This window comes from Phyllobates terribilis, unplaced genomic scaffold (assembly GCF_046119375.1).
Source record: "Phyllobates terribilis strain yellow unplaced genomic scaffold, ASM4611937v1 Scaffold_2__4_contigs__length_985480577, whole genome shotgun sequence".
Taxonomy (NCBI): Eukaryota; Metazoa; Chordata; class Amphibia; order Anura; family Dendrobatidae; genus Phyllobates; species Phyllobates terribilis.
Genome location: NW_027362762.1, coordinates 105,410,991 through 105,426,162, shown reverse-complemented (window position 1 = coordinate 105,426,162; position 15,172 = coordinate 105,410,991).

Here is a 15,172-nt window from a genome sequence, read left to right as displayed (position 1 = left end):
GTCAGATTGGAGTGTGCAGCCTAAACCCCTTAAGAACACCCCATAAATGCAGCGTCCGTAATGTGATTATACTTGTAAAGCCGACTGGTTGGAGGAATTTGCATAGTTTACAATTGAAAATATATTCTTTTCTAGATTTGAAGTTGAAAGTTCATGTTGCAGTCCATATTTATTCTATAGAAAGTGAAAACAATAGATCCATTTCATTTACGGTGGCTGGGAAGAAATAGATGACCCTCAGGCATAGATCCTCAGGCTAGTGACAAAATCTGCAGCCGTCATTCACCTATCTTTATCCTACTGAGTATTTCTGGCCTACCCTTGGTGAAAATGTACTCATTTAATGAACATATTGAGCATTTAGTAATTAACTATTTACGGGTAGTTACATGGTTGCAGCCTAGTAACCCGGCCTTATAGGCTTAGTTCAGTTTACTATAAAAAAAAATTTAAAAAAAGGTAGCATGGTGATTCTTTGTTATGGGCACTATGTTGTTCTAGTTACACCCCTAGTCCTTTATGACAAATTTTACGTTGATGATGGACATAGATAATGGTCCTCTCCTTTATTCTAATAATCAAAGTATCTACTACCATTAAAACTAACACGGCAGTGTCAAAAGCACTACAAATCATGTAATACATGGTCAAACTAATGGAGCTCTTATATCCAATTTCTAGTCGCAAAAGGGATATGTTGTATTGCAGTTTCTTGATGTTATTCGACTATCCATGTTTCAGTGCCAAGCTCTCTGCATCTTCCTCAGCGGCCAGCTCTCTGCACCTGGCACTCACCTCTGTGGTCAAGCTCTCAAACCTTTTAGGCCTTCTTAGGCGGCAGCACGCTGCCTGAGTATTTAGGTAGTTAGTGTGTTTGCCACTGCTAGCACACCTCTGGTCTCTGCTACACCACTTGTGCTACCTGACTTATTCAACTCTGCTATGTTGCTGGACTATCCTACATTTGTAAGTCACTTGACCTACCCAGCTCTACTACTTCACTGGCCTCTACTACATTTACTCGTCTTCTCTGATGACTTTTCTCTATCGGCCTGCCTTCACTGGGTCTCTGGCTACCCTGTAGTCTATAGCTTTTCTCCTCCAATTGCTGTTCAGCCTGTACAGTCTCCATTGCCCCAGCTTATCCACCATACTGCAGAAACACCATCCATGATGCTCTACTGCAGCCCATCCGGGGCTTTGAGAATCCACCTCACCATGATTTAACACTGAAGCTTTACAAGTGATGTAGCAACAGAAGATACAGAATTATGTGACATACATACAATGGTTGATGACAAAGGATCAAGGTACTGTCGTACAAAATTTAGCCGAAAAGATTCTAAATTCAGTGCTTCAAGCAGTAAAGTTTATTTTTCGTCATTAATTCCAGCATGCAGACAAGAAAAACTTGTAATCTGCTCACCAAATATTTAAGTTCAAGGGTTTACTAATGACAAACACAAAAGAAATAGTAAGCACTCTGGTGCATAGATTAGAGGTGTAGAAAACTTCCCAAAGTAAACATAGAAATAAAGGGGTTGTGTGAGATTAGACACATGGTCTGCAGACGCTGCAATGCTCTTTTCCATGGGCTTTATATAGAAGTCAGCACTGTGGTTCACTACTACACAGAATAACTACTGGTGTGGTGATCACAGATAATGTGCCTAAAACAAGTATAGACAGTGGTCACTAATAAGAAAACTCGGTACATTCTTAACTCAGTGGCATTGCTAAAGCACTAATTCAGTCCACAATAATTTCTCTGCCCAATTATTTACATTTTAGCACTTCTCTCTGTTTACCAAACCACTTGTGCTCTACATTCTGACTAATCAGCCTTAGCAGACTCATGGACTCCTTTGTGTTCTCTGTTCACCATCTGTACAGGGATCTTGTCTTCACTGCAGAGGCCCCTAGGTTGGGTCCACGGAGTAGATGCTGGGCAACAGAGTGAATTGTATGAAGAGGTGTTTTTGAACTGGGTCAATACCAGAGAGGAGAGGACAATTGCGAAATCATATTTTAATAGCGTATTCAGAGACTAGAGTCAAGTCCCGAGTGGCAGCCAAGGGTTAACCAGCAGCGTAAACATGGAACAAAAGATTGGTCAGTAAACACAAGGTTACATGAATAAGTGCAACAGAGTGTTATAACTATACAATAGGAGAGAGCCCCATGGGAATTTAAATGGGGTTCAGAATGACCTCTTTGGCCTTCGAACCTATCCTGTTATTGGCCTGCTGGGTAGCCCACCGGCAAGCAGGAACATGATTAATAGAAGCTACTTTATTAATATAATCATTTGAGAGATACACACTCTATGCAGAAGGTGGGGAGGGCACTTCACCTACACGGGACACTTTAGTCACTCCTTTGTTATTTTAGCTGTGTGCTTAGGGTCATTGTCTTGGTGGAGGGTGAACCTTCAGCCAAGTCTGAGGTCCAGAGCACTCAGGAAGAGGTTTTCATCCAGGATATCTCTGTACTTGGCCGCATTCATGTTTCCTTCAATTACAACCAGTCGGCCTGACCCTGCAGCTGACAAACACCCCCATAGCATGATGCTGCCACCACCATGTTTCACTGTTGGGATTATATTGGGCAGGTGATGAGCAGTGCCTGGTTTTCTCCACAAATACCGCTTAGAATTATCACCAAAAAGTTCTATCTTCGTCTCATCAGACCAGAGAATCTTATTTCTCATAGTCTGGGAGTCCTTCATGTGTTTTTGAGCAAACTCTATGCAGGCTTTCATATGTCTTGCACTGAGGAGAGGCTTCCGTTGGGCCACTCTGGCATAAAGGCCCGACTGGTGGAGGGCTGCAGTGATAGTTGACTTTGTGGAACCTTTTCCCATCTCCCTACTGCATCTCTGGAGCTCAGCCACAGTGATCTTGGGGTTCTTCTTTTCCTCTCTCACCAAGGCTCTTCTCCCACGATTGCTCAATTTGGCTGGACGGCCAGGTCTAGGAAGATTTCTGGTGGTTCCAAACTTCTTCCATTTAAGGATTATGGAGGCCACTGTGCTCTTAGGAACCTTGAGTACTGCAGAAATTCTTTTGTAACCTTTACCAGATTTGTGCCTTGCCACAATTCTGTCTCTGAGCTCCTTGGGCAGTTCCTTTGAGCTCATGGTTCTCATTTGGTCTGACATGCACTGTGAGCTGTGAGGTCTTATATAGACAAGTGTGTGCCTTTCCAAATCAAGTTCTATCAGTTTAATTAAACACAGCTGGACTCCAATGAAGGAGTAGAACCATCTCAAGGAGGATTACAAGGAAATGGACAGCGTGTGACTTAAATATGAGTGTCTGAGCAAAGGGTCTGAATACTTATGACCATGTGATATTTCAGTTTTTCTTTTTTAATTAATTAGCAAAAATTTCTACATTTCTGTTTTTTTCAGTCAAGATGGGGTGCAGAGTGTACTTTAATGAGAACAAAAATTAACTTTGTAGAATTTACGAAATGGCTGTAATGAAAACAAGAGTGAAAAATTTAAAGGGGTCTGAATACTTTCCGTACCCACTGTAAATGTCCTTTGAGCAACAGGCTCCAATAACAACCATACAGTTCCCTTAGCAGCACAGTAGCACACATTCTTTTCAGTAATACAGTACAGTCCCGGGTCCATAGCGTCCATGTCTTTTGCCTTAGTGCAGTGAGGTACAGGGGGGGGGTTGAACATCAGGATAAGCCCAGTCCTCAGACGTGGTGTTTGATCCCTGCGCCTGCTCTGCATCAGATAACTCCTTGCTCCACTACTTTCTTCTCTAGGTACCACAAATAACTGGACGGCAGTTGTAGTGGGACAGTGTTCCAGGACCTTAGTCAGTCTAGTGAAGAGGTCTGCATCTTTCCATCTTGCTCCCCAACTCAAAACTGACTCCCTTCAATCTCCCTGAGGCAGCCCTGGCCACTCCCCCACTAGTTGCACCCTGTTAACCGCTCCGGTTGCTGGATGCTTCTGCACTATGTGTGGTATCTACCCGTCACACTAGTATTTTCCAATTTTAACATTATTGAAGCTGAGACACCCCCTTAAATGCAATGATGTATTTTTTATTCACAGTTCAAACCAGAAGTTCACATACACTATATAAAAAGACACATATGCATGTTTTCTCATTAGCTGACATGAAATCAGAATAAACCTTTCCCGTTTTAGGTGAATTAGGATTACCATAATTTTTAATATTTGCCAAATGCCAGAATAATGAGAGAGAGAGAATGTTTAAGGCATTTTTATTACTTACTGCAAAGTCAAAAGTTTACATACATTTCATTAGTATTTGATACCATTATAATAATAATAATAATAATCTTTATTTATGTAGCGCCAACATATTCGGCAGCGCTTTACAATTCAGAGGTTCATATACAACAGTCACAAGTAACATAGATAAAGATAATACAATAATTAAAGCAAAATAATGACCACCCTGCTCGTAAGAGCTTACAATCTACAATGAGGTGGGGGTGACACAAAGTGCAGGGGCTTATTTACAATGAAGGTCCAGCCATCCTGAGGGGATGAGGGATAGATAAAGGCTGCATGAGCTCATCACCAACCAGTATTTGTAGTTCTACCATTGTCCTTAAACTGAATGACTTGGGTCAAAAGTTTAGGATATCCTTCCACAAGCTTCTCACAATAGTTGGTCAGAATTTGGGCCATTCCTCCTGATAAAATTGGTGTAACTGATCCAGGTTTGTAGGTCGCCTTGCTCGCACCTGCCTTTTCAGCTTTGCGCATACATTTTCAATAGGATTGAGATCAGGGCTTTGTGATGGCCACTCCAAAACATTGACTTTGTTACCATTTTGGCAGTATGCTTTGGGTCATTGTCCATTTGGAAGACCCATTTCCGCCCAAGCTTAAACTTCCTGGCTGATGTCTTGAGATGTTGCTTCAGTATTGCCACATAATCTTCTTTTCTCATGATGCCATCTATTTTGTGAAGTGCACCAGTCCCTCCTGCAGCAAAACAACACCACAACATGATGCTGCCACCCCCGTGTTTCACAGTTGGGATGGTGTTCTTAGGCTTCCAAGCTTCTCCCTTTTTCCTCCAAATGTAATGATGGTCATTATGCCAAAAAAGTTCAATTTTAGTTTCATCAAACCACAGGACATTTCTCCAAAAATTAAGGTCTTTGTTCCTGTGTGAATTTGCAAACATTAATCTGTCTTTTTTATGTTTCTTTTGGAGTAATGGCTTCTTCCTGGCAGAGTCGCCTTTCAGCCCATTACCAGCTTCGACCATCATCGAAGGAGCAGATGACCTGGCCTCCACAGTCACCAGACCTGAACCCAATCGAGATGGTTTGGGGTGAGCTTGACCGCAGAGTGAAGGGCCAACAAGTGCTAAGCATCTCTGGGAACTCCTTCAAGATTGTTGGAAGACCATTTCCGGTGACTATCTCTTGAAGCTCATCAAGAGAATTCCAAGAGTGTGCAAAGCAGTCATCAAAGCCAAAGGTGGCTACTTTGAAGAACCTAGAATATAAGACATATTTTCAGTTGTTTCACACTTTTTTGTTAAGTATATAATTCCACATTTGTTAATTCATAGTTTTGATGCCTTCAGTGTAAATGTACAATTTTCAAAGTCATGAAAATACAGAAAAATCTTTAAATGAGAAGGTGTGTCCAAACTTTTGGTGTGTACTGTACCTCCCCTCATATATCATACCAGTGACTCTGTCACAGTACATTTCCCATTTATATGAGGCAATATGTCATATACTGCCATAAGCTGTAGAATTTATATAATTGAAGAAGTGAAATAGATTCAATATCAAGTGACCACTAATGTCACGATTGTCACTGTATCTCAAAGGTTTTTTTGTCTCCAGTATTGTCATTACAGGCATCGGGTATCGTGTTGTTGAATCTACAAAAGCCAAGGGAATCATTCTGTTTTCTGTAGAGTGACAGAAACAATTAAGAAAAACAATTTAGAAAGAAAATACTGTAATAATGTTCATATTCACACAGCGGAGATGTTAATTTAATTAACACATACTGTAAATTATTATTTTTATCGTGCATATAGTATTATACTTTTATAGCACTATACATTTACACAGTTTACATTTACACATGTATGATGTTCCTCAACTCTAAAAATAAAATTTTTTGTTTTAACCCTTTAATCTAAAATGTTATCATCTCAGCGAAGAAAGGGGCAAATAATTAGGCCTATAACATAAAGTAAAATGAACACCTGTTGTCAATATCAGTGCTATCTATAAGAACATAATACGAAGTTATAGAAATATGAAATGTGATACAGAATGATTAATTCTATGCGTATGATTATTATGTAGCATTCCATTTTTTTATTAAATTATTTTTTTCAATTCTTCATACATTTACCCTCAGTAGTGGGTGCAAAAAAAGTGGTGACGTGTTTCTATTATACTTTTCCTCTGATTGTTCCACTCCTGGATTTGGCTTACACATACTGAGGTAAAATACTGACCAAATACTGAACGTGTGCACGTGGCCTAATACAGAAAATCTACTGTGTTTATCAATTCAAGCAAAGTGGATGTGGTTCCCTGAAAACTCATGCCCACTGTGCATTTAGCAACACTCGTAAACTCTGCCTTTTTTATGCACTCTATGGGAAGCCTGAAGTAAAAAACGCAATTGTATTTTTAACTGTGGAATTCCAGCGCTTCTGAAAAAAAAAAAAAAAAAGTGTAAAATAACAACGTCTAAAATGGAAAAAAACACATTAATCATGGGGAAAAAAATAGTAAAAACACATTAATCAGAGCAAATTGCTGCTGCATATTTTTGGTGCAAACACTGCAAAAAAAAAACAACAGCATTTCTACCTGTAGCATTGTGTTATTGTCCTATAAAGCCAAATTCAATGAATAACCATATTAAACTGGATAAGCTATAGTTCTATAATTGATTATTTAGTTCTAAAAATATATATTTGATCATAAAAAATTATTATATGCGTGTCTGTAAGTATATATATATATATATATATATATATATATATAAAAAACTCATATTTATATATAACTATATATATTTTTATATATATATTTATACACATGTACAGTATGTATATATACATGAATATCTATATCTATATATATATAGATATATATAAATATCCATCTATATATGTATGTAAGAATTGCCCACAGATGACAAGATAACTTTTATTACATATACAGTTAGGTCCATATATATTTGGACAGAGACATTTTTCTAATTTTGGTTCTAGACATTACCACAATGAATTTTAAACGAAACAATTCAGATGCAGTTGAAGTTCAGACTTTCAGCTTTCATTTGAGGGTATCCACATTAAAATTGGATGAAGGGTTTAGGAGTTTCATCTCCTTAACATGTGCCACCCTGTTTTTAAAGGGACCAAAAGTAATTGGACAATTGACTCCAAGGCTATTTCATGGACAGGTGTGGGCAATCCCTTTGTTATGTCATTCTCAATTAAGCAGATAAAAGGCCTGGAGTTGATTTGAGGTGTGGTGCTTGCATTTGGAAGGTTTTGCTGTGAAGTAAACGTGCGGTCAAAGGAGCTCTCCATGCAGGTGAAACAAGCCATCCTTAAGCTGCAAAAACAGAAAAAACCCATCCGAGAAATTCCTACAATATTAGGAGTGGCAAAATCTACAGTTTGGTACATCCTAAGAAAGAAAGAAAGCACTGGTGAACTCATCAATGCAAAAAGACCTGGGCACCCACAGAAGACAACAGTGGTGGATGATCGCAGAATAATCTCCATGGTGAAGAGAAACCCTTTCACAACAGCCAACCAAGTGAACAACACTCTCTAGGAGGTAGGTGTATCAATATCCAAATCTACCATACAGAGAAGACTGCATGAAAGTAAATACAGAGGGTTCACTGCACGGTGCAAGCCACTCATAAGCATCAAGAATAAAAAGGCTAGACTGGACTTTGCTAAAAAACATCTAAAAAAGCCAGCACAGTTCTGGAAGAACATTCTTTGGACAGATGAAACCAAGATCAACCTCTACCAGAATGATGGAAAGAGAAAAGTATGGCGAAGGCGTGGTACAGCTCATGATCCAAAGCATACCACATCATCTGTAAAACACGGCGGAGGCAGTGTGATGGCTTGGGCATGCATGGCTGCCAGTGGCACTGGGTCACTAGTGTTTATTGATGATATGACACTGGACAGAAGCAGCCGAATGAATTCTGATGTATTCAGAGCCATACTGTGTGCTCAGATCCAGCAAAATGCAGCCAAACTGATTGGTCGTCGTTTCATACTACAGATGGACAATGACCCAAAACATAAAACCAAAGCAACCCAGGAGTTTATTAAAACAAAGAAGTGGAATATTCTTGAATGGCCAAGTCAGTCACCTGATCTCAACCCAATTGAGCATGCATTTCACTTGTTAAAGACTAAACTTCAGACAGAAAGGCCCACAAACAAACAGCAACTGAAAACCACCGCAGTGAAGGCCTGGCAGAGCATCAAAAGGGAGGAAACACTGCGTCTTGTGATGTCCATGAGCTCAAGACTTCAGACAGTCATTGCCAACAAAGGGTTTTCAACCAAGTACTAGAAATGAACATTTTATTTACAATTATTTAATCTGTCCAATTACTTTTGGTCCCTTTAAAAACAGGGTGGCACATGTTAAGGAGCTGAAACTCCTAAACGATTCATCCAATTTTGATGTGGATACCCTCAAATGAAAGCTGAAAGTCTGAACTTCAACTGCATCTGAATTGTTTTGTTTAAAATTCATTGTGGTAATGTCTAGAACCAAAATTAGAAAAATGTTGTCTCTGTCCAAATATACAGTACACAGTCCAAATATATATGGACCTAACTGTATATACATATATATATACAGTACAGACCAAAAGTTTGGACACACTTCTCATTTAAAGATTTTTCTGTATTTTCATGACTATGAAAATTGTACATTCACACTGAAGGCATCAAAACTATGAATTAACACATGTGGAATTATATACTTAACAAAAAAGTGTGAAACAACTGAAAATATGTCTTATATTCTAGGTTCTTCAAAGTAGCCACCTTTTGCTTTGATGACTGCTTTGCACACTCTTGGCATTCTCTTGATGAGCTTCAAGAGGTAGTCACCGGAAATGGTCTTCCAACAATCTTAAAGGAGTTCCCAGAGATGCTTAGCACTTGTTGGCCCTTTTGCCTTCACTCTGCGGTCTAGCTCACCCCAAACCATCTCGATTGGGTTCAGGTCTGATGACTGTGGAGGCCAGGTCATCTGGCGTAGCACCCCATCACTCTCCTTCTTAGTCAAATAGCCCTTACACAGCCTGGAGGTGTGTTTGGGGTCATTGTCCTGTTGAAAAATAAATGATGGTCCAACTAAATGCAAACCGGATGGAATAGCATGCCGCTGCAAGATGCTGTGGTAGCCATGCTGGTTCAGTATGCCTTCAATTTTGAATAAATCCCCAACAGTGTCACCAGCAAAGCACCCCCACACCATCACACCTCCTCCTCCATGCTTCACGGTGGGAACCAGGTATGTAGAGTCCATCCGTTCACCTTTTCTGCGTTACACAAAGACAAGGTGGTTGGAACCAAAGATCTCAAATTTGGACTCAGCAGAAAAAGCACAGATTTCCACTGGTCTAATGTCCATTCCTTGTGTTCTTTAGCCCAAACAAGTCTCTTCTGCTTGTTGCCTGTCCTTAGCAATAGTTTCCTAGCAGCTATTTTACCATGAAGGCCTGCTGCACAAAGTCTCCTTTTCACAGTTGTTGAAGAGATGAGCCTGCTGCTAGAACTCTGTGTGGCATTGACATGGTCTCTAATTTGAGCTGCTGTTAACCTGCGATTTCTGAGGCTGGTGACTTAGATAAACTTATCCTCAGGAGCAGAGGTGACTCTTGGTCTTCCTTTCCTGGGGCGGTCCTCATGTGAGCCAGTTTCTTTGTAGCGCTTGATGGTTTTTGAAACTACACTTGGGGACACTTTCAAAGTTTTCCCAATTTTTCGCACTGACTGACCTTTATTTCTTAAAGTAATGATGGCCACTCGTTTTTCTTTACTTAACTGCTTTTTTCTTGCCATAATACAAATTCTAACAGTCTATTCAGTAGGACTATCAGCTGCGTATCCACCAGACTTCTGCACAACACAACTGATGGTCCCAACCCCATTTAGAAGGCAAGAAATCCCACTTATTAAACCTGACAGGGCACACCTGTGAAGTGAAAACGATTTCCGGTGACTACCTCTCGAAGCTCATCAAGAGAATGCCAAGAGTGTGCAAAGCAGTCATCAAAGCAAAAGGTGGCTACTTTGAAGAACCTAGAATATAAGACATATTTTCAGTTGTTCCACACTTTTTTTGTTAAGTATATAATTCTACATGTGTTAATTCATAGTGTTGATGCCTTCAGTGTGAATGTACAATTTTCATACTCATGAAAATAAAGAAAAATCTTTAAATGAGAAGGTGTGTCCAAACATTTGGTCTGTACTGTATATATATATATATACAGGTTTAATAAGTGGGATTTCTTGCCTTATAAACTGGGTTGGGACCATCAGTTGTGTTGTGCAGAAGTCTGGTGGATACACAGCTGATAGCCCTACTGAATAGACTGTTAGAATTTGTATTATGGCAAGAAAAAAGCAGCTAAGTAAAGAAAAACGAGTGGCCATCGTTACTTTAAGAAATGAAGGTCAGTTAGTGCGAAAAATTGGGAAAACTTTGAAAGTGTGTCCCCAAGTGCAGTTGCAAAAACCATCAAGTGCTACAAAGAAACTGGCTCACATGAGGACAGCCCCAGGAAAGGAAGACCAAGAGTCACCTCTGCTTCTGAGGATAAGTTTATCCGAGTCACCAGCCTCAGAAATCACAGGTTAACAGCAGCTCAGATTAGAGACCAGGTCAATGCCACACAGAGTTCTAGCAGCAGACACATCTCTTCAACAACTGTTAAGAAAGTTTATCCGAGTCACCAGCCTTAGAAATCGCAGGTTAACAGCAGCTCAGATTAGAGACCAGGTCAATGCCACACAGAGTTCTAGCAGCAGACACATCTCTTCAACAACTGTTAAGAGGAGACTTTGTGCAGCAGGCCTTCATGGTAAAATAGCTGCTAGGAAACCACTGCTAAGGACAGGCAACAAGCATAAGAGACTTGTTTGGGCTAAAGAACACAAGGAATGGACATTAGACCAGTGGAAATCTGTGCTTTGGTCTGATGAGTCCAAATTTGAGATCTTTGGTTCCAACCACCGTGTCTTTGTGCGACACAGAAAAATGAACGGATGGACTCTACATGCCTGGTTCCCACCATGAAGCATGGAGGAGGAGGTGTGATGGTGTGGGGGTGCTTTGCTGGTGACACTGTTGGGGATTTATTCAAAATTGAAGGCATACTGAACCAGCATGGCTACCACAGCATCTTGCAGCGGCATGCTATTCCATCCGGTGTGCGTTTAGTTGGACCATCATTTATTTTTCAACAGGACAATGACCCCAAACACACCTCCGGGCTGTGTAAGGGCTATTTGACCAAGTAGGAGAGTGATGAGGTGCTACGCCAGATAACCTGGCCTCCACAGTCACCAGACCTGAACCCAATCGAGATGGTTTGGGGTGAGCTGGACCGCAGAGTGAAGGCAAAAGGGCCAACAAGTGCTAATCATCTCTGGGAACTCCTTCAAGATTGTTGGAAGACCATTTCCGGTGACTACCTCTTGAAGCTCATCAAGAGAATGCCAAGAGTGTGCAAAGCAGTCATCAAAGCAAAAGGTGGCTACTTTGAAGAACCTAGAATATAAGACATATTTTCAGTTGTTTCGCACTTTTTTGTTAAGTATATAATTCCACATGTGTTAATTCATAGTTTTGATGCCTTCAGTGTAAATGTACAATTTTCAAAGTCATGAAAATACAGAAAAATCTTTAAATGAGAAAGTGTGTCCAAACTTTTGGTCTGTACTGTATATATATACCATATGTAAATACACACATATGATAAGAGTTTTATATATATATATATATATATATATATATATATATATATACACACACACACGATGCAAGTTACCTTGTCATCCGTATATAGATAGATAGATATATATTTTATATATATAGATATATATATATATATATATATCTATATATATATATCATAGAGGACTATGATAAATATAATTGGGCAACATAAGTCTATTTTCTCTTATTTACAAGTACCATGAAAACAACAAACTAACTGAAGTTACAAATGATTTAGTGAGTCTAATATACTTTATTTTCACACTTAGTAGAGAAAGAAATCCCACAGTGATTGGGCTTCGGATATCTAAGTCTGTGGCCATGAAATGGTTAAATGCCCCCCTGACCAGCTGATTGTTTTGGCACCTGCACTATGTGAGAGATGGCACAGTGTCTTTTGTGGATTATAAAGACACATCTTCATTATTGTTCTAACACTGATATAAAAAAGAGAGAATCTAATCTTTTATTGGTCCCAACAACTCCAACCCTAAGATGTTACATTTTTTTGTCTCTTTACGGTTTATTGTTACGATAGCCACAAGTCTGCAATATTGTTGGTTTCGCGCTGCCTCTGTACTGTACCACCACGAGCTTATTGTCTAAAATCTGTATTATTCAACTGTTCTGAAGATTTACATTTTTAATGGCTCGTTTATGTAATCCCATAAATAAGGTAACAGAAAAGCATCAACACACAAATGTGTGAGCCAGGCTGTGAAAAAAAGCTGCTGAAACAGGTCAGTCAAGGTCTCAGCTGCAGGGTTTTGATTGGTATCGGCAATGTATCCAATGTGGCCATGGACTTAAGACCACCCAGTTAGTCAAAAAAATGGTGCATTACCAAGGAATCGTTTAATGGTGTTATAGTTCAGTTCCCTCTTTGTACAAAGGAACATCAAACTTTTGAAGAAAAGAAAAACAGTTTAGTCAAAAACTCATTTACTTTATTGCTTTGACAGCTGAACTTCAGGAAAGTTTAGACGATTAATTGTAAGGACAGAAGTTGCCTTTATTTTTCTTATCCAAATTGTTCATGTAGAGAGAAATTAGTCCCCAGTATATGTCAGACACCTGCCCAGCAGCTTACACATGGGAAAACACAGCTACTCTTCCCCATTGACACACAATTAATGCAGTTTAAATATGTTACTTTGTTAGAATTGCGATTGTAGATTAATTGTAAATTTAGAAAGAAAATAAATGGAAAAAAATTACCTATATTAATATAAAAGTAGGAATAAACATAATGAATACAAAGGAATCAAAGATAAATACACCGTTTGTGTGTTTGATATTGTTTTACATCTCAGTGAATTTTTTCTTACCAGTAGATGTTATATATATATATAAAAAAAAAAATATATATATATATATATATATATAATAATCAATAGCAGTATTTAAAAAAAAATCTTTAAATGGAAATAATAACTCATGTGAAAATAAAATGTACAGAAATAAAGTGTCATCGTTCTCAACAACAACAAAAAAATCATTAAAGGGGATTTACAAATGATCAAAATTTATTTAAAAGTACTCAGACTATTTAAAAATAATAATAGAAATTATCATTTCTGTTGCTGATCCACTACAGTCTCTGTTCGGGCAATTAACCCGTTCTCACTCCATTGACCTTCCAGACATTTCTAGCCATTTTTGATATGTTGAGGAAGACACTAGAAATCATAGAGCATCAGAAAGCAGGTAAGTGCAGGAATGGGACCTGTCTGGGATTGGTAAAAGTGAGTTAATTTCTATTATTATTTTTAACTTGTCTGAGCATTTTTAAATCTAATTTTAATAATCTGGAATTCAGTATACACTGCGTGCACAATTATTAGACAATTTGTATTTTTGATTATTAATTTCATTGCTGAACAACTACAGTGCTGTCGGTCAAGGGGTTAATAAACCTGAAATCTGAATATTTAAGAAAGTAAGTGAGGTTTTGTCTTTCTTTTGAGAATATCTATGGGTGCAAAATTATTAAACACATAAATTTTCCCATCTCAATAGTTTATTTTCATATGCTACATTGAAAATAATAACCAAAACCACTCAAAATGTACAAAAATACATTTCTGACATTTAAAAAAAATATCATTGACCAATATAGCCGCTCTTCTTTTGACTAACAGTGATAAGCTCCATCCATGGGGTGTGTCAGTTTCTTCAACTGTTGATGATCAACTTTTTGGGCAGCACCATACACAGCTTCCCCAGACAAGTCACTGTTTCCCTTCACCATAAATTTCCCTTTAAGAAGGGCCCAAAAGTTCTCTATAGGGTTGAGGACAGATGAGGAAGGGTCCATGTCATTATTCTTTCATTTATAAGGCCTTTACTGGCAGCCAAGCAGAGGAGACTTTGATGCTGCGATGCAGCATTGTCCTTCTTAAAAATCATGGTTTTCTTGAAAGACACAGACTTTTCCCTTTACCACTGATTGAAGAAAGTGTCTTCTAAACACTGGCAGTAAATTTTGGAGTTGACTTTGAGTCCATCTTCAACTCGAAAACTGAATCCTTACATCTCACACACTGAGAAACCTAAGCTACGGTAATGACTCGTTTTCTCTCTAGTATGTTTCTGCCTTCTTATGACTGGGCAGCTCATACAGGCAGAAGATGTACACAGCCGTATCGAAAACAAACTAATAACACCTACTTGGATTTAAAAAAAAAAGGCATCTAAAAATTATTTCTTTATTTAGGAAGCAAAAACAAGTGTGCTCTGCAGCACTTTTGAAAGTGAAGAAGCAATGGCTTCTCAACTAGTAGTAAAAATGATCCCTTATTTTAGGATCCACAGCAGGTTTGCTATTCTCAAAATGAGTAAACAATTAAAAAGGCTTTTTATCAAGCAATCCAAAAATTATCAATTTTTTTCGGGAGGAAGAACAGGCAAGCTGATTTCAAAATGAAAAAAATAATAGCTTTTTGTCAATAAGCCTTTCCAAAAATTAGCCGAAATTTGTGCGTGGTTTGTGTCCTCAAAAAAGGACATTCTGCATTAGCAATGCAGTCTTATCACTATAATACACAGTATGCAGCCAGTAGATGTATGGCTGGCATGGCTGTGCACGGGCAGTGGTAGTGGTAGAAACAGCATGGCAGAGAAT